Source organism: Pyxicephalus adspersus, chromosome 5 (assembly GCF_032062135.1).
Source record: "Pyxicephalus adspersus chromosome 5, UCB_Pads_2.0, whole genome shotgun sequence".
Taxonomy (NCBI): Eukaryota; Metazoa; Chordata; class Amphibia; order Anura; family Pyxicephalidae; genus Pyxicephalus; species Pyxicephalus adspersus.
The window spans coordinates 144,111,505-144,133,199 of NC_092862.1; the positions used below are offsets into that span (position 1 = coordinate 144,111,505).

Sequence of the window (21,695 nt, forward strand, 5' to 3'; positions counted from 1 at the left end):
ATAGATAGATAGAGGGATAGATAGATAGATAGATAGATAGATAGATAGATAGATAGATAGATAGATAGATAGATATGGGATGGATAGATAGATAGATAGATAGATAGATAGATAGATAGATAGATAGAGGGATAGATAGATAGATAGATAGATAGAACAAATTACCACTTCCTCAGACCCAGGGATGGGGCCCCAGGTAGCATCTTACCTGTATCCGCCTAAAGTGGAACTAAAGTTACAATTTTACAAATGCTGAATCAGGCCGGCCATTGTCATAGAAAGAGAGGGACGATTTCCCTTCCGGAGCATGGGTCTTACCTGCCTGATCAATCCAGGTTCCTGGTGACAGAGCTGTGCATGTAGCCCCAGCTTTCCTTGCATGTCCCGGGGATAAATGAATTCCTGCACGCCTGACAAGAGCGGCGCCATCCCTGCACGGCCAACCAAGATGTCCAAAGATAATCTCTGGGAGATAGGAAAAATGGAGATGCCCTACAATGGAACGGGGACAGGTGAGTTAAGCGGCTTTAGATCCACTTTGAGGGAATTGAATGGGGTTGGTAGGGATCAGTTGATCACCGCTTGCTGTTAAATGTTTAAATGCTGATTTATTAGGAACCAGCATAACATTTAGGTCTTTGGAGGGCCGGGGAGTTGCTAATTACTAGAACCCCCCCTACCCCAGGTACCACCGCTCTGCTCCCTTCTAAAACCCCATACAGATGTCAGATTACTGTTGCTGAACAATCTATCCTGATGATTCCAGTGATTGATGAACAAGTGCTGTACTGTGCTATGGAGAGGGGAGGAAGGAGGATGAGCAAGCTGCACCCAGGCAGGGCAGATTGATGACCCCTGATAGGGGATCCCTGTACACAGGCTAGATTTTCACATAAGATGAGCACTTTGTGTTGGATGACAATTATCTGATGTGTGTATGTAGCTTTAGACTGGATTCATACCTCTGCATTGTAATGGCTGATATCAACCTGCAATATAGTCAGAGCTGCATTATCCAATCATGTGCATGCAACACACACATAGCGCAATACGCATGCATCTTATATATGTGCCCCGAAGTGCATGCCAACTGAGAGGTAAAAATATAACTTGTGGGCCGATTTTCCATAAAAAACCCTTAAAAAAACATAACATCCCTGCTTCACTTAGTGACCTTTGTGTGCACATTCAGAGGAAAGCTATGTTAATAAGGGGATTTGTCCTGAGATGATTGCACACCCCATGTCTAGGAAATCCTGTCTGCTTTTATAAGGAAAAAAAAATAAGATGAAATCTTAAGGCTTAGGGTGGTGAGCTTATAACTGCATGGCATTGGCCAACCATAGACAGCTGCCATTGCTGCCTTCCCTTTCCTTTGTGTTGGAGATCTTTGGATAGGAATTTCTTCACACACCTTGCACAGAAGTCCAATTCCTTTGTGATTTCCAGACAAAGAGATCAGGACATATCGGAAGGCTGTCAGGTTCCTGTTATTGCGCACTATATTTAGGTTTGCCTCTATATTTAGGTTGTGCAGCTCCTGGGGAAGAGAGCAGTGGGGATAATGAATAACTCCAGGAGATGAACAAAACAGAACTGATCCCTGGTAACCAGCAGAAAACTTCTCTGTGTGTCTGCACTGCTTTACACAAGAGCTGCCGAGTGCAATGAGAAACATTCACCTAGCATGAATCATTGTGGACTGCCAAATGTCTAAGTCTCTTATCAGTGCTGGCCATAGACAGGGAAATATCAGGGAAACACCAAACCTAATGCAGGTTTGCCTCCCAATGTTATTCGATTATTTTTTGTGCTGTCCACGTCACATTCTACAGAGAAAAGAAAGTTCTGTTATTGGTTGTGGAGAACATTCATCATTCTAGAGATCCTACAAATCATTGGATAGGCAAAGCAAAGGCAGAAGTGTTGGGATTTAGTGAAGATAGAAAGCAAGCTGGACCACAGGTATGGTTCAGGTATGGACATCAGGTGTCAACGGAGATACCTAGCATCCAGGTCTCAATGGTGAAAGACAAAGGTGGCTTCCAGGACTCAATGGTAAAAGGCAAAGGTGGCTTCCAGGTCTCAATGGTGAAAGGCAAGTGAAAGGCAAAGGTGGCTTCCAGGTCTCAATGGTGAAAGACAAAGGTGGCTTCCAGGTCTCAAAGGTAAAAGGAAAAGGTGGCCACTAGGTCTCAATAGTGAAAGACAGAGGTGGCCTCCAAGTCCTAATGGCAAAAGGCAAAGGTGGTCTCCAGATCCTTATTGTGAAATAGAAGAGGTTTCCCCCAGGTCTCAATGGTGAAATGGCAGATGTGTCCCCCAGGATTCAATGATAAAAGGCAGAAATGGCCCTTGGGTCTGAATGAAAAAATGGCAGAAGTGGCCACCAGATCCTACTTGCCAAATGGCATTGGTTGCTACGTGAACTCATTGTTGAAATGGCAGAGGTGGCCCCCAGGACCCAATAGTAGAAGGTAGAAGTAGGCTCCATGTCTCAATGGTCAAATGGCAGAGATAGAATCCTGGGGTCAATGGTGAATTGGCAGAGGTGACCCCCAAGACTCAATGATATAAAACATATTAATGTAATGCAAGCATATTACACAGCTTTCACATATTCATATAAAGTTACAAAGTCATGTAATTCTTAATTTCCTGTCCCAGACACAGAACAGGAAATTAGAGTAAATCTCTGCAGTAGGGGGATCTGCTGGGCCCCTCCCTCTGCTCACTGGAACTTTACATGGTAATTTCTGGGATTGTAGTGCATTTGGTGCAGACTACTGAAAAATATAAAAATAAAAATGTTTTGAATTGTTGCCGAAAAAGCGCAAAAAAATCAGAAAAAAAATATTTTCCTCTTTTACGCCTTAAACAAGAAATTCCTCAAATGAATAATTTGAGTGAGTTGAAACGTGGCAGAATTTTCTGTGCCACCACATGCCAAGAGGTCCTGGGTCTGGAGGAATCTGGCTCGGTTACACGTTGCTGCTTTATTTGCGTGCTTTCACCACCACCACCCATCTAAAAATCCGTAATGAATAACAGCCCAACGCACGAGAGGGCTAATCCGCCTTTGAAGATGGGAGATGGTTTGGAGAAAGTCTGATTCAGCACAGGGGAGGGTTTGTGACTCAGACTTCCCATCCTCAAATCCTTCAAGAGGAGCCCAAAGGAGACCAAACTTCCTTCATACACACACAAAAAAAAAAACTTCAGTCCTGGAGGAAACTCCAGAGGAAGATGATTGTTCGGTGAGGCTTGGGAACTTCTCCCGTCCGGAGTTGTCAGGGCTGAACTATCCGGGTTTAATGCTGCCGAGAGAGACCATCGAAGGGCCATGGCTGGGATTTTCTGAGTAGGTACCACGTTTTATCCATATTGGGGTTCCGCGTTCTGTGCTAAAGAATCTTTATTCCATCGTGATATCCGGATTTGTTGGCCTTTTATTACAACTTCTCCGAGATAAGATCCTTTTCCTTTCTTCTTCTATAATATTAGTTTTTTGTGTGTTTAAAAATAGCTCAACACGAGACCCCAGAGCCCCGTATTGGCCTCACGTTAGCTGGGAATCTGCGCCAAATGGAACCGCTTTGATTCTGCTTTTGATGAGAAACACATTTTGTTGCTGAGCTTTAGAGCTTTTGCTAGACCGGAGATCTTCCAGGCGGTGAAGCTGGCGTGTGTGCTAAGGACATGGCTGTGGGCTTTGTACAGCGCTACGTTATATGTTAGAGCAGTGTTTCTCAACCAGAGTTCCGTAGAACCCTAGGGTTCCTTCAGAGGTTTCTGAGGGTTCCATGGGGGTCCCTAGAAACTTTTAGAGGTTCTTTCATAGGTTACTGGGGGTTCCTTGAGCAATGAGCATTCTGTGCCTCTCATGTCAGTATAAGTGACATCAATGATCTTTTTGGCTATCTGTAAGGGTGACATTCTTCCCACTGGCCAGCAATGTAAGAGGAATTCTTCCCACTGACCACCACATTAATATACTGTGATCTGTGGATATTCATAGCAGGGGTTCCTTGAAGACCTGAAAGTTTTTCTCAAGGGTTCCTCCATGTAAAAAAGGTAAAAAAAAACACTTAATAAGTAACATAACATCATAACTAAAATATAAACCTGATAATGAAAATGAGTCTTTATAATATCCCTTACTCTGCAGCTAGCGTGGGTTTCAAGCAGGGCATGCTGGAGCTTGTAGTTCCGTAAGAGCTGAAAGGCAAGGAAAGCTCTTAGCTTGCTGTAGTGAAGTATAGAAAAAGTTTTTGTATTCTTTCACAAAGTTGTGAAGTTATCTGCCTATTACTTGTTCCCCTCTGAACCACCCCACTATCCTTTAATATTAAAACTGTATTGGTATAATGCCAACATATTACGTAGCGCTGTACGTTAAATTGGGGTTGCAAATGACAGACAGATACAAACAAGAGGAAAAGACCAGAAGAGCTTACACTCTTCACTGAAAGTTGACCCACCATCCCCCTACAGACTTTGCACTGATGAGAGTCACATAGCATGGAACAGATGTGTGCAGATTGCATTGTATTATTTTGTAGCTATTTTGTGGCATCTGGGTGACTCAACTAATGCAGCAGAGTCTCATATTATGGGGGAAGGAAACTTTGTAACAAATAGATGGGATCAGTGTGATAAAAAGACACTTTGAGCTCTGCAGTCCTTTCAACATGCTATACCCCCCCCCCCCTTAGATTGTAAGCTCCTCTGGTCAGGGTCCTCTCCTCCTCCTGTGTCACTGTCAGTATCTGTCATTTGCAACCCCTATTTAATGTACAGCGCTGCATGTATGTTAGCGCCAAATAAATACTTTATTAATAATAACTAGCACACCAGTTTAGCACACTGAGACTTGTAGTTCCTCAGCAGCTGGAGAGCAGTGTAGTTTCTAAAGCCCTAATATCAGATCAGGAAACAAACTTTGATGAACAAATGAGTGCTGTACACCTGGTGGTATTCTGTTCTATGAAGGAGGGAGGATGAATGAGCAGCACCCCACTGTGCCTTCCTCCATATAAAAGTACAGCAATCATTTTTGATTGTTCGCCCATCAATCTGCCAGGGCTGCTGTACACATACTGAGCTGTATGGAATGACCATCATCCTATGTGTGTACAGAGCTCGGAGGGTAGAAGAGTAAATATGATAATATTAATATTATAATAAAAATGCTTTTATGTTATTTGTAAAAGTTGTGAGATTGAATGCTATTGGTTGAAATCAGACTTCATGCTGGGAAGCATTGCACTTTGTTCCCATTTTATAATGGAAGAGCTTCCTTCTGCCCCCCTTACCTATCCTAATTGGGAATCCCCCCATCCCGGACGCAGTTTGATGCAGTTTATAGTACCGGTATTACATACACCAGTGCTGGGGCCCCTGATAAGGGCCACACGTAGGAATCAGTGAATGCAAAGTTACAGAAAGATGTCAGGGACTGAACAAAGACACCAGGAAATTGTCAGAGACTAAAGATATGTTACAGGATGTGATAAGAGAATGTATATGTGTTGTGAGAGACGGTTAGAGACTACAGAGTACATGAGATTGTCAGAGACTGCAGAAATATTACAGAAAATATTTAGAGATTAGGGACATACATTAGGCAATTGTAAGAGACTAAAGATATGTTACAGGGTGTGGTAAGAGAATATGGATGTGTTGTAAGAGATAGTTAGAGACTACAGACTACATGAGATTGTCAGAGACTGCAAATACATTATATGAGGTCTTTGGAGACTATGGACACACTACATAAATTTGTCAAAGAACTGCATATATGTTACAGGAGATGGTTAGAACATGGACATACATCAGGAGATTGTCGGAGATTACAGATATAATACAGGATATGATAGGAGACTATAGACATGTTATAAGAGATTGTCTGAGACTGCAGACATATCACAAGCGAGGGATGCATTCAGATTGAGGACATGCTATAGGAGATTGTCAGAGACAGCTAGTGTGTTACAGGACACGAACGAGCCACTAGCCTCTGGCATTCTTGCGTAAATTTTCTCCAATGGTTTCGCCAAATTTCGGCAAACCAATTTCACAAAACCATTGGAAGATTGAGATAATTATAACAGGAGGATTCACAGGGGATTCACAAGATCCCCTGGGAATCGTCCTGTTTGCAATCCCCAGGCACTAGAGGTTAATTAACCTCTAGTGCCTGGGGATCTTCTCAATGAATGCGGTGCCTGTTCGCGCAATCCCCGGGCAGTAGAGGTTAATTAATCTCTATGCAGCCACAGCTGCAATCATTGAGTAGATGCCCGTCACAGAACCTCCCGACATTATAATTTAGGTATCTCTTACTAATGATACATTTGTTACAGATACTAATGTATCATTTGTTAGAGATACTTATATTACAGTGTCAGGAGGTTCTCCTGTGCTGGGCATCTTCTCAATGATTGCAGCTTTGGCTGCATTCATTGAGAAGAGTGTGCGATCCCCGGGGCACTAGAGGTTTATTAATTACCCTCTAGTGCCCCGGGATCGCAGAGGATTTCCAGGGCTGCTGTTCGGCGAGAGTTTGACGTCTCGGCAAATCAGAAGGCTGTCCTCGCTGATTTAGCCCGATTCGCTGCAAGATCGAACTTAATGTTCTCATTCATCCATAGAGACCACAGATATGGTATAAGAGATCGTTAGAGACTACGGATTCAATTAGAATGTCAGGGACTCACACATAATACAGGAGATGGCTAGAGACTGCAGATATGTTATCGGACGTGATAAGAGAACATGGACGTGTTATAAGAGATGATTAGAGAATGCAGACTACATGAGATTGTCAGGGACTCTCTATTTATTACAGGAGATGGTTAGAGATTGGAGTCAGATTGTCAGAGACTACAAATATGTTTTTTGAGATGATTAGAGACCAATAATGTGCTTCTAGAGATGGTCAGATAAGAGACTACGGACTACATGAGATTTTCAGAGACTGCTTATACTGTATATTACAAAAGATGGTTAGAGATCGGGGACATAGATCAGGAGATAGTCAGAGACTGCAGATATGTTACAGGACATGATGACATGATATGGACATGTTATAGGAGATGGTCTGAGACTGCAGACATATTACAAGAGATGTATAGAGATAGGGGACATGCTATAGGAGAATGTCAGAGACAACTGGTATGTTATAGGACATGATAAGAGATCACAGATATGGTATACGAGATCATTTGAACTACATGAGATTGCCAGGGACTGCATACATATTATAGGAGATAGTTAGAGATCGAAGACATAAATCAGGAGATTGTCAGAGACTACAAATATGGTATATAAGATGATTAGAGATCAATGGCATGCTACAAGAACATGTAATGATATGATATGATATGATATGATAAGCGAATATGGACGTTATAGGAGATGGTCTGAGACTGCAGACATATTACAAGAGATTGGGAACATGCTATAGGAGAATGTCAGAGACAGCTGGTATGTTATAGGACATGATAAGAGACCGCAGATATGTTATATGACAATGGTTAGAGAATATGGACTACATGAGATTGTAAGGGACTCACACATATTACAAGAGATGGTTAGAGATTGGGACATACATCAGATTGCCAGAGAATACAGATATGTTACAGAATAAGATTACAGACCAATGTTGTGTTACAGGAAGTAATACGAGAATATGTATAAGGACAGAACAGTAGGCTACAAGAATTCTTGTATATTTAATAAAAGTAATTTTTTTAAATTTCATACAATACCTACCGGTAAAAGTTTTTCTGTGCTCCAGGTAGCCCACTGTTCTGTCCTTACATTTTCTCATACGTTGTCCCTACTTGGACATTAAGGGTTTAGGCACAAAAACCAAATTGATTGGGTTATATTAATATACATTATCATTAGGAGGTTGACGACGTATTTGTTCTCAATCTAAGCAAGAAATATGAGACCAGCAATATGTTATATGGGATGATTAGAGACTATGGATTACAAGAGATTGTCAGAGACTGCAGATATTACATGAGCTGGTTAGAGATTATTTATTATTAATATTATTATTATTATTATTAGGGACATACATTTGGAGATGGTCAGAGACTGGAGGCGCTATGTACAGATGTTAGATCAGAGGTCAGCAAACTCCGGCCTTTGGGCTAGATATGGCCTAGCCGGTAGTTTGTTCCAGCCTAATGCCCCCTGGCCGACCTAATGCCGTTCGGACCTAATGCCGGCCAGCAACTCGCAGCTCTGGACCAGCGGGTTGCCGGCCGGGATTAGGCCAGAACAAACTACCGGAGCTCTGGAGCCACATGCATCTCTTGAGCCTCTTCTTGCTGTGGCTCCCTTCCCTATTTACCGCGGCCGGGGTTAACTTTTCTGCCGCAGTGGTAAATAGCGAACATACCCTCTTCTCCACAATGCATAAGTAGGAGAGGGATTTCCCTTAAGGGGGCGCTCCTAGTGCGGGGTGGAGCCATCAGAGCAGGACTAGTGTGCTCCTGCCCACCCCATAAATGGCCTAGTGGCCGAAAAAGTTTGCTGACCTCTACGCTAGATGATTATTGTCCGAAACAAATAATTGTGATTGGTTGGGTGAAAATGTAGCATGTGTCCCCCCAACATCATTTAGCAGTCCCCTGTGATGGAGAGCAGAGATGCTCGCTGTAATATTTCATGGAGGAGGACACAATGGGGGAGCCTCCTGCTCCTTCCCCCTTCTCCACTTGTTCATAGAACATATGATCATTTCCAGCAACAAAAATTGATATTTCCGAAAAAAAAAAAAGTGAGTGAACTAAAGCGAATCACAAAAATGCAGAAGGTGCTCTCACAGAGTCCATTGCTTCTTGACTTTATCCTCATTGGGGTGTAATGCAAAGGGCCGCAGGCTGGGTACCAGGGCCACACACAGATGAGGGCCGAGTGCCATGGAACACTGTGTGGGTTGGAATAGATTGCATTGTGACTATAGGTTTTCCCCGGGGTGATCCACCAATACCACAGGCATAATTACCCATAAGCACATAGAGCGATGATTTGCATAGCCCCACCCATTATTTTAGAACACACCCCTTGCTTTGGTATGGATATCTGACCTGCTTGGTGAGAGCTCTGCTGTACTTAATAGAATTGTTCATTATTAATAAACTTAAGAAAAGGAGGGATTTTTGGGGACATTACATCAAAGCCTCATTGTACAGCGCGTTATATAATAGAAAGAGAAATGGGAACACGCTGCTCCCTGCTACGCCCCGTCTGCGCCCAAATCTGACCACATTAAAGAACTCCAATGTAACCGCACAAAAATAAAATCTACAAAAAAAATGTTATAACCAGCGAGGTGTGAACCGGGAAAATGTAATGCGATTTGATGGCAGCTGGATGATGGAATCGGCTTGCAATAAAAGGGAATTCCGCATGAATTGTTTGTGACAGGTCCACTTTAAATACAGATTCAGGTCCATTAGACATTAGAGTTCTCCCACAATTCCCCAGAGGGGTTTCTCTGTCCTAGAATGAAAATATTGTGTGTGGATTTTTGGTTGTCACCCCTTTGTTATCCTTAAATCAGAGATGGGGCAGATTGGATTTACCTAGGATGAGCGCCACCTATAGGACTGTAGTGTAAAGAGAACCTGTCATCTCACAAAATAGCCTCAATGATCAGCCTGCCTATAATAAACGTTCTTTCTTAGAATATGGAAATTGAATCATAAGATACAATGTGTCTTATATACAGGCCAGGCGGAGTGCAGGTAAATCTAAATAAGATTGTACAATTGGATTGGAAGTTGTGTGGTCAGCCGGTCTCTCCATTCCGCACAGATTGGCTCATTTCTAAAGATTCTGGTTTCTAAATGATGACGGTTTATGGAACTTGGGATTCCCATCGTAGGGCACTTATGGCAGGAAATGTGACAATACTGGGTGAATGTGCACGTTCGGTACTTTGCTTGTTATTACTATCTGCCACCTTTTGACCCCGGGGCCCCCGAAACATCAGCAAAATATGAGCTCAATCTTTATCAACACTTCCATAGAGATCACAGAACTCCCCTGACTATGCTTCCATCTGTTTTTTCTCCCACAAGGGTGGCATCAAGCGGGCATTATCATCGGGCAATACTCATCTGCTCACTACCGCCCCCATTTGTTGCATGGCCACATGTAGCACCCAGACAGTGGGCATGGTTTCTTGGCATGAATAATCATACGCATGGGACCATGTGGGGTTCATAGCACAGTTTAGGATGTTTGTCACTTTTTGGTGAGCAATGTATGACAATTATAACACACAGATTCACCCATCACTATACTCGGTGAATCCTGGCATTAATAAGGTTGCACCTGCTTTGGCATAGTGTGGGAGCAGCGGGGTGCAGCGCAGTCCCTGCAGCAACTGACGGTGGTGCTGATCGCCTTATCCTGCAGAATTCCCTGGATTCACAGCTCCGAGCGGCAGGAACATTTTTTTTTCCTGTTTTTCCCTTTTATAGTAAAAAAAAATAAATAGAAAAAATCTGCAAGAAATTGGACTCAGATGATGCGGAGGGACGAGAAGAATAAGTCATTGTGTCAGCACTCGGGATAGAGGACGGGGCGATCTGTACAAAGCTGAATTATCTGCGTGCACATCATGGCGGCTGGAAAAATGCCCAGTGATAGGTGCAGGAAGTCACCCCCATGCATGGCACCCAAATGCAGCAAGAACCTGCGCTGTAGGGCCACAATCAGGGCATGGCAGTGTGTTGGGTCATGTGATTTTTTGGGCATGTTTGCATTGGCATTAATATAACGCATGTGAACATGTGACATAATGCGCATTAACACATTGCAATTCCAAAGTGCATGGACCCCTATCTGGTTTGTGCAGAATCAGAATCTATGGTCCCCCGGTGCTCCTAACATGTGGCCCCCAGACCCCAGCAGTCACAGTGGGAGTGCTGATTTTTCAGACTGTAATGGCAGGGATCTCTGACAGTCTCATATTACATATTCCCTCTCCTCCTACAGCGTATTTCCATTCTCCAACCATACCTATATCATGCGCAGTCTCTGACCATCTCCATTGCAGTCTATGACTGTCTTGTGTAGCATTACATACTGAATAAAATGAGTGGCCCCTTGGTGGTGTCAGGGGCCACAGCTAAGGCTTCTTATACTCTTTTAAGCAGGGAAGGAATGCATTATGGGAAATAGGCTCCTAATGCATGCGTTCGACCTGCTTAGCTGTGCCAGGAGTGGCTGCAATTGCAAACTCAACAAGAATTTATCTTCATGTACTTGGCAGAAAAAACATTTTTAGGTGGGCCAATGTTGCCGCAAAATCAAAGTGTCCCCAACGACACCCTAAGGGCCCATTACTGTGCGTTGGCACACGTGGTGGCATTCTGCAATGGAGGCGTCATCTAAAGTGCATATCGCGGCAATGCAGCAACCCATATCAATTATAATTAGCACTTTTTATCTTTTTTTTTCATTTATCTTATTTTCATCCTTTGTTGCATCTCAGTGTTGCAGATCTCCTGCAACTCTTTTTGCAGCCAGTCTGCATCTACATTCACTCCAGCAATGGCCGCATGGTATTTGATAATCGTGGAATATGTCTATATAATTGTGTGCTGAAATCTCCACCGGAAGCCCCTATGACAGGCTGACAACACAGAAGGGTAATTTGAAAACAAGAACAGAGCGTTGTCACCCTATAACAGGAAGCAGAATCCCCACAGCTGCATATTTCAAAATCTTGAATATGACCTTTTTTGGAAATCCATGTTAAAGCTTTTATGAGATTTTAGTGATTGGGATTTATCATATTAATATTAATATTATTAATCAACAGTATTTATATAGCACCAACATATTATGCAGCGCTGTACTCTTATCATTCTTCCATAATTTATCTGGCCATCCGTTCACTTTATCTACTACTTGCACCCACTTATGTAACCCTGACAGGCCCTAGACATGTGACCCCTATGGTGCAAACCATGGCCAGCGCCCCCATTGTCTTGCACAAGTGGCCAGATATCCTGGTGACTCTCTAAGCACAACATTTATGTCAGCGGCCGGGCCGCTCGCTTCTAAAGCCCGGCGTCCGTCCAATATAAAAATCCCTTCCCTCCCATTGTCAGGATGACAGGACAGACAATAGCGGCTCGCCCGTGTTAACAGCTCAGCCGTGGGAGGGTTTTCCTGCCAGCCGTCGTGTATGGAAAAACTCCAAGACCACTAGGGCAAAACTTTACGGCAACCGGCGAGTCGGTAACCACAACAGGCGTCAAACAGGGAGGTGAGCGCATGACAGATTATAGACCACTTTTGGGCATCTGGTCTGCCAACAGCTGCAGCTATGATCGTCAGGCTGCGTTCATACATAGGACACAGCATTCACCTGAACTTTCATCAGTGAACCTGGGTCATCCAGCAACCCTGAACTGGTCTGGTCCAGGATTGAAAGCAGTTGCTTTAAGAAATCCATTCCAGGTTTGATGGATCGCCCAGGTTCACTAATGAAAGTGTATCCTCCCTGGCCTTGGAGAGCTTTAATAAATCTGGCCCATTGTGACTTGTTACATTGGGCCCAGTTTATAACATTTATTAAAACTCCCCAAGGCTGAACACTTCACCAGTAAAGCTGGGTGATACGGCAAACCTGGAATAGATTTCTTCATTTTCCATTTGCTAGCAAATGTTTTGAATCCTGGACCATTCCACTTTTGCTGGATCACCCAGCTTCACTGGTGAAAGTGTTTCCTCCCCAGCTTTGGGGAGTTTTAATAAATCGGGTCCCTTGTGACTTGTTACAATGTTGCAATCTGATCACTGAAGGAGAATATAAAGAATTGGATTTCTACATCACTAAGTACTGTCGGGGGCATTTGATAAGGAAAACATAGTTTGTCGGGATCAGATCCAGGCTATCATTGTGCTCGAGAGACAGATCCTTATTTCCTATATTCAGAATCCCATCTTTGCATGCAACGCTAACCATATGACTTCCATGTAAGAATGGGCCCCGGGGCCGCCATCATCAGCTGATAGTCTCATGAGCCCACCGGCCATTTCCAACCTTCAAAACCAATAAACAGATTATTGAAATACAAAGATACCCGGGTGAAACTGGCAGAGATTTGTAGGTTGAATGAGCCTTTGTCATATATTTCCAGAAGAAATAGAAATGTATTTTCCAGAATTATCTGTTTATCATGAATAGAACGAAATCCATCCCGAACTGGTTTGTCAGAGGTTGGTGGATGTTGGAGAGTTAAACCACCCCAGGGGGCTTTTCATTCTATTCCAGCACTGTGCCCAATATGAAAGATTCCCACCATTCCTATACTACCCCGGTCTGTAAACCTGCTGTGCCCATTATAAAGGATTTCCACTAAACCCATGCTGAGTTCCCAGGTCTGTAATTCTGCTGTGCCCATTCTGAGGCGTTGCCACCATCTCTGTGCAAAGTGTCTGGGTGTGTACACTTGCTGTGCCCATTATGAGGGGTTGCAACCATCCATTCATTGGGTTACCAGGTCTGTAAACCTGCTGTGCCCATTATAAAGGATTTCCACTAATCCTATGCTGAGTTCCCAGGTCTGTAAACCTTGTGTGCCCATTATTATGCCCCCATCCCTGTGCAGAGTTCCTGGGTCTGCACACCTACTGTGCCCATTGTGCCCAAACATTCACCAATAAAATAAATGATGGGAGAAGGGGAGCGATGAGTTAATTGGGGATACTTATATTTTCATTTTTAGTTTTAATAAGTTAAATAGAAATGCCAACCTGCCTGATCGCTCCCTAATACCGCCAAATTGTGGGTTGGTTAATGGGGTACCCAACACATTCCTCCTTCCCCTGCAGCTGCTTGGACTGAATGAACCTCCGTACACCCTAATGAGAGTTATGTCATCCCGAACCAAACAAGGTGGCTAAAGATTGGAACAAGGAAAAGAAGAAGGAACAAGATGGCAGTGCCCATGACGGAATTGGGCCAGGTGGGTATAAACTGGGTCTAGTTCTGCTTTAAATTCCAATCTACAGGGGGATGATATATTGTGAATGCAATGTAACTTTGTTGCATGAATATATTATATGTAATATATATGAATGGTGAATACAATGTAACATTATGAAATACATTGTAACAAATAATACACTGTTATAATGTATTCCTCGGTGACTTTCCCAGAAACAGAACAATTGTCAGAGGTTGTTGGTTCTGCTTTTACCTGCTCATATCATAAAGAGTAACTCTACTCAAAACTAATAAACTGGGTTCAGCACAGGTATGAAGTGTCCATGGTGCAGCGGTCAGGCATGGATAGCCATGATTTCCACCCCGGTACGACAAATAAAGGCAGCTATGGAAAACACTGGAACAATAAGTAATGGTGTCAGCGCTCCGGCCTTGCGGCCCATTGTTCGGTGTGATGAGAGCACAGCGTGTATTTCACACACACATCACTCGCCGATGAGCCTCTTCCTGCCTTAGACAATGGTATTGCTTGTAGCCGTCCATCTCGCTTCCTCCCACCCAAAACAATCCTCCAATCATCAGGGATCGCAGGATGAATAAATGTCATGAACTGGACTGCTGCGTCCGCTTGTCCATGGGATTTCACAAGCAGACGGGCGTCACACGTTGGCTGGGTGCGGGGTGATCGGCGCAGACCCTACCTGATCCTTTGACTCTTTTTGTATCCAAATTTTAGAATACAACACAAAATTTATACTCAGCAAAAGTCATATTAACCATTTTACTGCTGCTTTAATGATGGGGTCCATGGATGGATGGATGATGGATATCAAATCTATATTGATAGATCAATAGATAGATAAGTGATGGAGAGAGAGAGAGAGAGAGAGAGAGAAAGAAAGAAAGAAAGAAAGAAAGAAAGAAAGAAAGAAAGAAAGAAAGAAAGAAAGAAAGAAAGAAAGAAGAGAGAGAGAGAGAGAGAGAGAGAGAGAAAGAAAGAAAGAAAGAAAGAAAGAAAGAAAGAAAGAAAGAAAGAAAGAAAGAAAGAAAGAAAGAAAGAAAGAAAAAGAAAGAAAGAAAAAGAGAGAGAATAAAGAAAATAATAAAGGCTTTCTTTTTTATTTAGCAGCCATCATGAAAGAGAGAGAGAGAGAGAGAGAGAGAGAGACAGAAAAATAAAGAAGGAAAGAAAGAAGGAAGAGAGAGAGAAGGAATAGAATAGAATGTCCTGTTACTTTTCTTTAGATACCCCCGGTGCCTCCTTTATTAATTTGCACAGAATGATCCCCACCTTGTAGAAATAATTCAGCAAACACTCAATTTATCAGACAGATTAAATATTTATTCCATTTGTATGACTTCCATATAATAACAAACACAAAATGTGTTGGCACTTCTATTATTTGGAATATAAATAGCTGAATCTGGAGAAGGCTAAGTGCTTTGTGCCCACTGATGTAATACTACAACCTCCAGCATGCCCAGTTAGCCAATTCCAGTTCAAGTTTAGGCGAATAGATGTTTTGATTAAACTCTTAATATGATTCTGCAGACAAATGAGGCCCGTTGTTATACAAAACCCTTTTCTGCTTTGCCATGGCATCAAAAACTCCTAAAGATTCCCTCCTATTGTATGATACTTCCCCCACCTTCTAGATTGTAAGCTCCTTGGGGCAGGGTCCTCTCCTCCTCCTGTGTCACTGTAGCTGTCTGTCATTTGCAACTTCTACTAAATGTACAGCGCTGCATAAAATGTTGGCGCTATATAAAAACTGTCATTATTCATAACAATATCATGGGGGTATGTAATCAAGCACAGGAATTAGCTCCATCCATTATATCATGGTATTAGACTGAGGATACTTTGGAACAAAACAGGTATTATTATTTTTGGAAAAATACCTGTTCATTGCAGGACGAGGTCTGCCAGCTGGGCAATAATACCAGCAATGCCACCACTAATAAGGCACGATGGCTTATAAAGCAATTTGCCTAAAAATATCCAATCTTGCTTTCTTAGTACATATCAGTCACTACCATGGCATAAGGCACCATTTTTATCAAGTTAGGACAATATCCAACTAGTCAGGTGGTGGGGGCAGGAAAGGGTTGGTGTCATCGAAGTTGGAAGTGTTGGTAGAACTTCCCGGAAGAAAAAGGAGTTGGGAAAAGGCAACACTTTCCTGAAATTACTTCTTTCATAAGATGCCATCGTTCATATACTGGTGGCAGCCAAAGGCAGTGATAATAAAGGCCGATGCCAAAAATAATATAAAACAGCAACAGAGGCTAAAAGCTACAATCATTTATTTTTTACTATAAAATGCAGTTAGAGTTAGAGATAAATAGATTGGTGAAGGCCAAGCACAAAGATAAAATTACGTATTATGATTTACTGATGATTGAAGAGCATGTTGTTGAAGAAGACAATGAGGCCTGTTTATAAAACAGTGAATCCGACATTCACCAAACATTGTGCTGCTGCAGGATTTCACTGAAGAACAAACAATGGTATCATCCTGTGGACAGTGGCAATTTTTGGTGGACCCAGTCAATAAATTTTAAATTCAACTCCAGCTTTACATTTATCAAGCCAATACAAAAGTCAGTTTTGGGATGTGAATATATCAGGGCATTGTACACACCTCCAATACATGATTTGTCCCAACCAGTGAATTAGCATCCATCAGACCCCGGTGCAGCTCCGCTCATATATTGGAACATTGTGCACCATAGCTCAGGGCACGGAGGACCTTCCAGAACTGACTCTGCTGTGAGATGGAATCACGGAGATTTATCACCCCAATGCTGTACAACAAAAAGCTATTTACAGTTCTCCGGTATTTTCCATTCTTTTTATTGATGCCAGATCTTGGCTGGCCTGAACCAGCTGGCACTGCGATACTTCTAGATGTGTTGCAGACCTAAAGAATTGTTCCTACTGACGGGGAGAATGCACATTGCAGGCTCTATAAATATTAATATTCCTTATTTGAATGATTAGTCCGCCAACAGCTGATATTGTAGGCTTTGGTATGGTGGAGAGTTAAAATATTTCAGACTTCTGACTGCGCTTCCATCTGTTGCTATTCAACTGAATGGGATCAGTTGGGAACCATTGTGGCAATGCATTGCGGTGGATTGTGGCGTAGTTTCCAAAAGTGATGTCGCCTCTGGACGCGCAGTTACTTTTTCCTTCTTGGAGGTAAAAATGCACCTCAACCCTATGACAACCAAGTGGTCATTATTTGATTGAAGAAGGTCTAACAGTCCAAGAGTCCAAGACCAAGGCAGATTAAAAAAGATTTCCATGGATATAAAGTACTGATTCCTTACAGAGCAAAGTTAGCAGCCTAAGCAAATACTCACCTGCGTTTAAATATGCTTATACCCATCCCAGGATCACCTAGGGCCCACCTTCAGAGGAATAAATACATCGTTGTTCAAGCACCTTCTACTTTATGGACTAAGAAACCAGTTTAGATCCAATGATATCAGTTCTTTCCATGCAATTCTTGGCTCAGATCAGCCCCATTTACTATCTCTTAAGCTACGTACACACTTCCAATTATTATCGTTGGTAAACGAACGACGAACGATCCTGCACGATATCTGCGAACGATCGCATAGCACCGATCCTGTACATGCAGGTAACTGCAGATAACGACACGATCGTTCGCAGATATTGTACACACAATAGATCCGATCGTTGGACGATCGTTGGACGATTCGTTCGTCGCACATGCTCAGACCATGAACGATCACTGAACGACCGTACACACGAACGATGGTCAACGATCGTCGTCCAATCCGATCCGCCGGTCCGGTCGTTCATTTCCAGCGACTATTCTCGTTCGTCGGCGTCGTTGGTTACTTTTTTTATGAACGATTTTTGCCCAATCGATCGTTCGTCGTTCGTTCGTCGTTCATTTTGAACGATAAAAATTGGAAGTGTGTACGCAGCTTTACCTTGTGATTTCTTACCAAGTTACAATGTTGCAATCTGATTATTGGGGAGAGGAGACCGAAGAAATTCTGTCTGCAGCAGGACATCATCAGCCTAAGCAAAGTCACTGATTAGAGCTTTAATTACGGCTTTTAGAGATTTTTTAGAACAATTATACACTTTCTGTACATTGCAAAATATCAGGAACCAATATATGGAGGGTTGTGATTGGTTCGCCTTAAGAACATTTATGGGGTAACATAATTATATGCAGTACTTTGTACTTTAGGTGATCCATAATTTTGTTTTCCTACAGTTTTTTATTAAATCTCAAATTTGGCTTAACCTTTTACCAAAAACACATCTCCATTTCCAGATTCCAGGGGTGGTTTTATATTGGGGCCCTGGGGGGGTATGAAGCGGGGCCACCAAATTCACAGCATTTAGACTCTCTGCATGCATGCTTTTATGGGATCCTAGGCGATTCCCAGTTTGCCCTAACCTAGAACTTATCGGTAGAGCAGAGAAGTACAGAACAGCAATTCTGCCCGACTACTTCTTCTGTATAGTGGAAACCTGTAAGAGTTCAGATCGTTCAGATTCCTTTATTTAATAAATCACTGCCATGGAAATCTGTCATGTGACATTCTTCAGCAGATGTCAGACCATCCCCTCCAGCTCCGAAGCAGAATAAAAGTAACACATAATCTTTATGTCACGTTAATCACATAAAACCTCTTCACACTACGTCCAACATCTTTATCAAGTCTATATAGTCTCCCCACCTTTTAGATTGTAAGCTCTTCGGGGCAGGGTCCTCTCCTACTCCTGTGTCTGTACCTGTCTGTCATTTGCAACCCCTATTTAATGTGCAGCGCTGCGTAATATGTTAGCGCTATATACTGTAAATACTGTTTAATAATTAATGATAATAATAATATATAAAACATTTGCAACAAATGGAAAGAGGCGTCTCCCAGAAATTATATATTGTTCTGTAAATATACAGCATTTTCCAGGGGTAGGTCGCCACAGATAATCTGGAAACCATTGCAGGGTCTAATAGCCTGAGAATACAAACCACATGTAAATTAGTTTGTGCTCCTATTAATTGTTTCATTCGAAGATCCATCCCAGGCTGGTACCGCTCGCTGTTCCCAAGATAGACTAAATGGTAGTGGCGGGCATGTTTGTGAGAAAATGCATTTTACAGATCCAAGCTATTAGATTTATATAGAACTTATAGGGCCTGATTTAATAAAGCTCTTCATGCCTGGAGAAGATACACTTTCACCAGTCAAGATGGGTGATCCAGCAAATCTGAAATAGATTTCTTCAAAGTCATTTTCCATTTGCTAGCAAATGTTTTCAATCCTGAACCGTTCCAGGTTTGCTGGATTACCCAGGTTCACTGATGAGAGTATATCCTCTCCAGCCTAGGAGAGCTTTAATAAACCAGGCCAATTGTTTTCAGTGAGCAAGTATTTGAAGTTATTACTGCTGTAAATTTGTTTGGATATAAAATAGAGAAGCATGTATATGAACCACTAGAGGGAGCTCTGCATTTGATTCAGTTTAATTCAACCTGTCTGCTTAACAACTGCTGCAAAAAGATATAAGCCATAATGGGAGTGCATTGATTTTGAGTCAGCTGACCTATAGAACTCTATTATTTAAACATGGAATCTGACATTCCCCCAAACATTCCCTGTCATTGAAAAACATGAAGATTTCCAGGAGGGAATGTTTGATTTCCTGTTATATAAATAGAGATCTAGAGACTTGCACTACTGTTCTGCAAAAGGCAAAAATGTGAGCAGGTAGGATTATTGCAACAGGGACAGGCAATGCCCATTTTGCAATACAATTCACTTACCTACCTGATCGCTCTCTTCTTCGAAAAGGTGAAGCCCAGCATGCAATGCCAGGACATGCCAGGTATCCCAGCATGCGCCAGGGCAGAGTTATGCCATCCTGGCCCAGGCAGTCAAGATGGCCAATGATCGCGACCTAGAAGGAAAATATGATGACACCAAGGATGGAACAGGGACGGGTGTATTTAAAACGTTGCAATCAGGCGGATAAGGTTATTTTATTGCAATAAAAAGACTTCTCTGGTTGTAATTTTTTAGAACTAGGCCCACTTGCTCCTTTTGCTGGAGCTAACATTTGTGCCGGTCTTCTTCTGGCTTCCGATCTTTGGTTTTAATGGTGTAACTACCACACGTGTGCAGGGACTTCATTCATTCCTGGTTGAAGATTGGGAACAGACAGAACACTTTATTCAATGATAAATTCCGAGCTTGTAAGGTGAAATCCATGTGACCGGGTGTTAATTTTTCTTGTTTTACTGATGAAGAATTATTTACTGATCACTAAGAATCTTTGTTACAAGACATCGTTGTGATTCTTACATTGTGAGTTGTTGAGATAAAAGAATCATTTGCACACAACAGTGTCTGATCTTGTCCCGGTTGATTAGGAATCTTTCCGTCTTCTGATTCCGGCGACCATATGATGGAATCACAGCGCACATGGCTCCTTTGAAGCGGTTTCTCTTCTGAAGATAACAATGGAACAAATCCTTTGCCCTTAGGTTTAAAAAAGGCATAAAATCGTTCTGTATGGGAAAAGCTGCGTGTGTGATAATCAAAAAAGAGCAAATCTGGAATGGTGATTTTATTTTTTAAATCCCAGAGAGACAAAGAGGGACGAGTTTATTTTTAGAAAACAAATTATCGTATTTTCCATCAGCTTGCACAATTCATGAGAATTAGTTGATTTTCCGATCGGCTGTCCCCGGATGCCATTTGTTACGGTGTCACAGCGGATAAATGACGATGGAATGTTGGACATCTGGGAGTTCTGGGTGCTCGGGGTTCTTATAGTAAAAATGTATTTTTATTACTAGAAGGGACTTCAGATGCTATAAATACATTTGTGTACAATAGAGTCCAGATACCATTAAAAACAGTTGCTTGTCTCTTGGAAAAATGCTGCCTGCTTGGCTTATCCATTGATTTTTGGAATGAGTATGCCAGTCAGTCATTCTGTGTTTTTCTGCAATTTCTGGGTTATTACCTTGCATATTAAAAAGCAAATCAATGGCAGCCAACATGGTTTTTCCAATGACAGGTTCTCTTTAATAAAGAACAATGGAATCCTCTGACCTTGCTCCAGTTTAAGTGCAGCAGGACAAGTCCCTTCTACCATCAATGGGTTGTTATAAGAAATAGGTTGCATAAAATTAAACTGATTTCAGGAAAACTAGGTTCTCCAAGTCTATATTTTTCACTCTTGGAGAGCTTTAATGAATTAGACCAATAAGATACACTTTCATCAGTGATCCAGCAAACCTGGAGTGAGCTTGGTCCAGGATTGAAAGCATTCACTAACAAATAGCAAATGATTTTTAAGAAATCCTTTCCAGGTTTGCTGGATCACCCAGGCTCACTGGTAAAAGTGCATCCTCTCCAGTCTTGGAGAGATTTAATAAACCCAGGTCCAATGGGTCTAATTTATTAAAGCTCTCCAAGAGTAAAATATAAAGACTCTCATTGGAGAACCTGGGTGACCAAGTAAACCTGAAATGGATTTTTAAAAAAAAATAGTTTTTTTTTAGTTGGCAGATGCTCTCAATCCTGGACCAGATCCATTGCAGGTTTGCTGGATCACCCAGGTTCCCTTATTAAATGTCTTTCTTCTTTAGTGTGGCAGAGTTTTCATAAATCAGACCCATTATGTGAGTTCTGGGTGGCA

The 21,695-nt window shown here is 42.2% G+C and overlaps 1 protein-coding gene across 2 annotated transcripts in view; it reads left to right on the top strand.

Moving 5' to 3' along the window:
- GJC2 (gap junction protein gamma 2) overlaps positions 1–21,695 on the top strand; it is a 41,559-nt gene that overhangs the window by 1,236 nt on the left and 18,628 nt on the right. The window contains exon 1 of one of the 2 annotated variants that reach the window (XM_072413006.1): positions 3,139–3,361. The exons of the other annotated variant lie outside the window; for it this stretch is intronic. The gene's annotated coding sequence lies outside the window, so the exon portion shown is untranslated. Of the gene's footprint in view, positions 1–3,138; positions 3,362–21,695 lie in introns of those variants that run through there. 2 annotated transcript variants of the gene reach the window in all.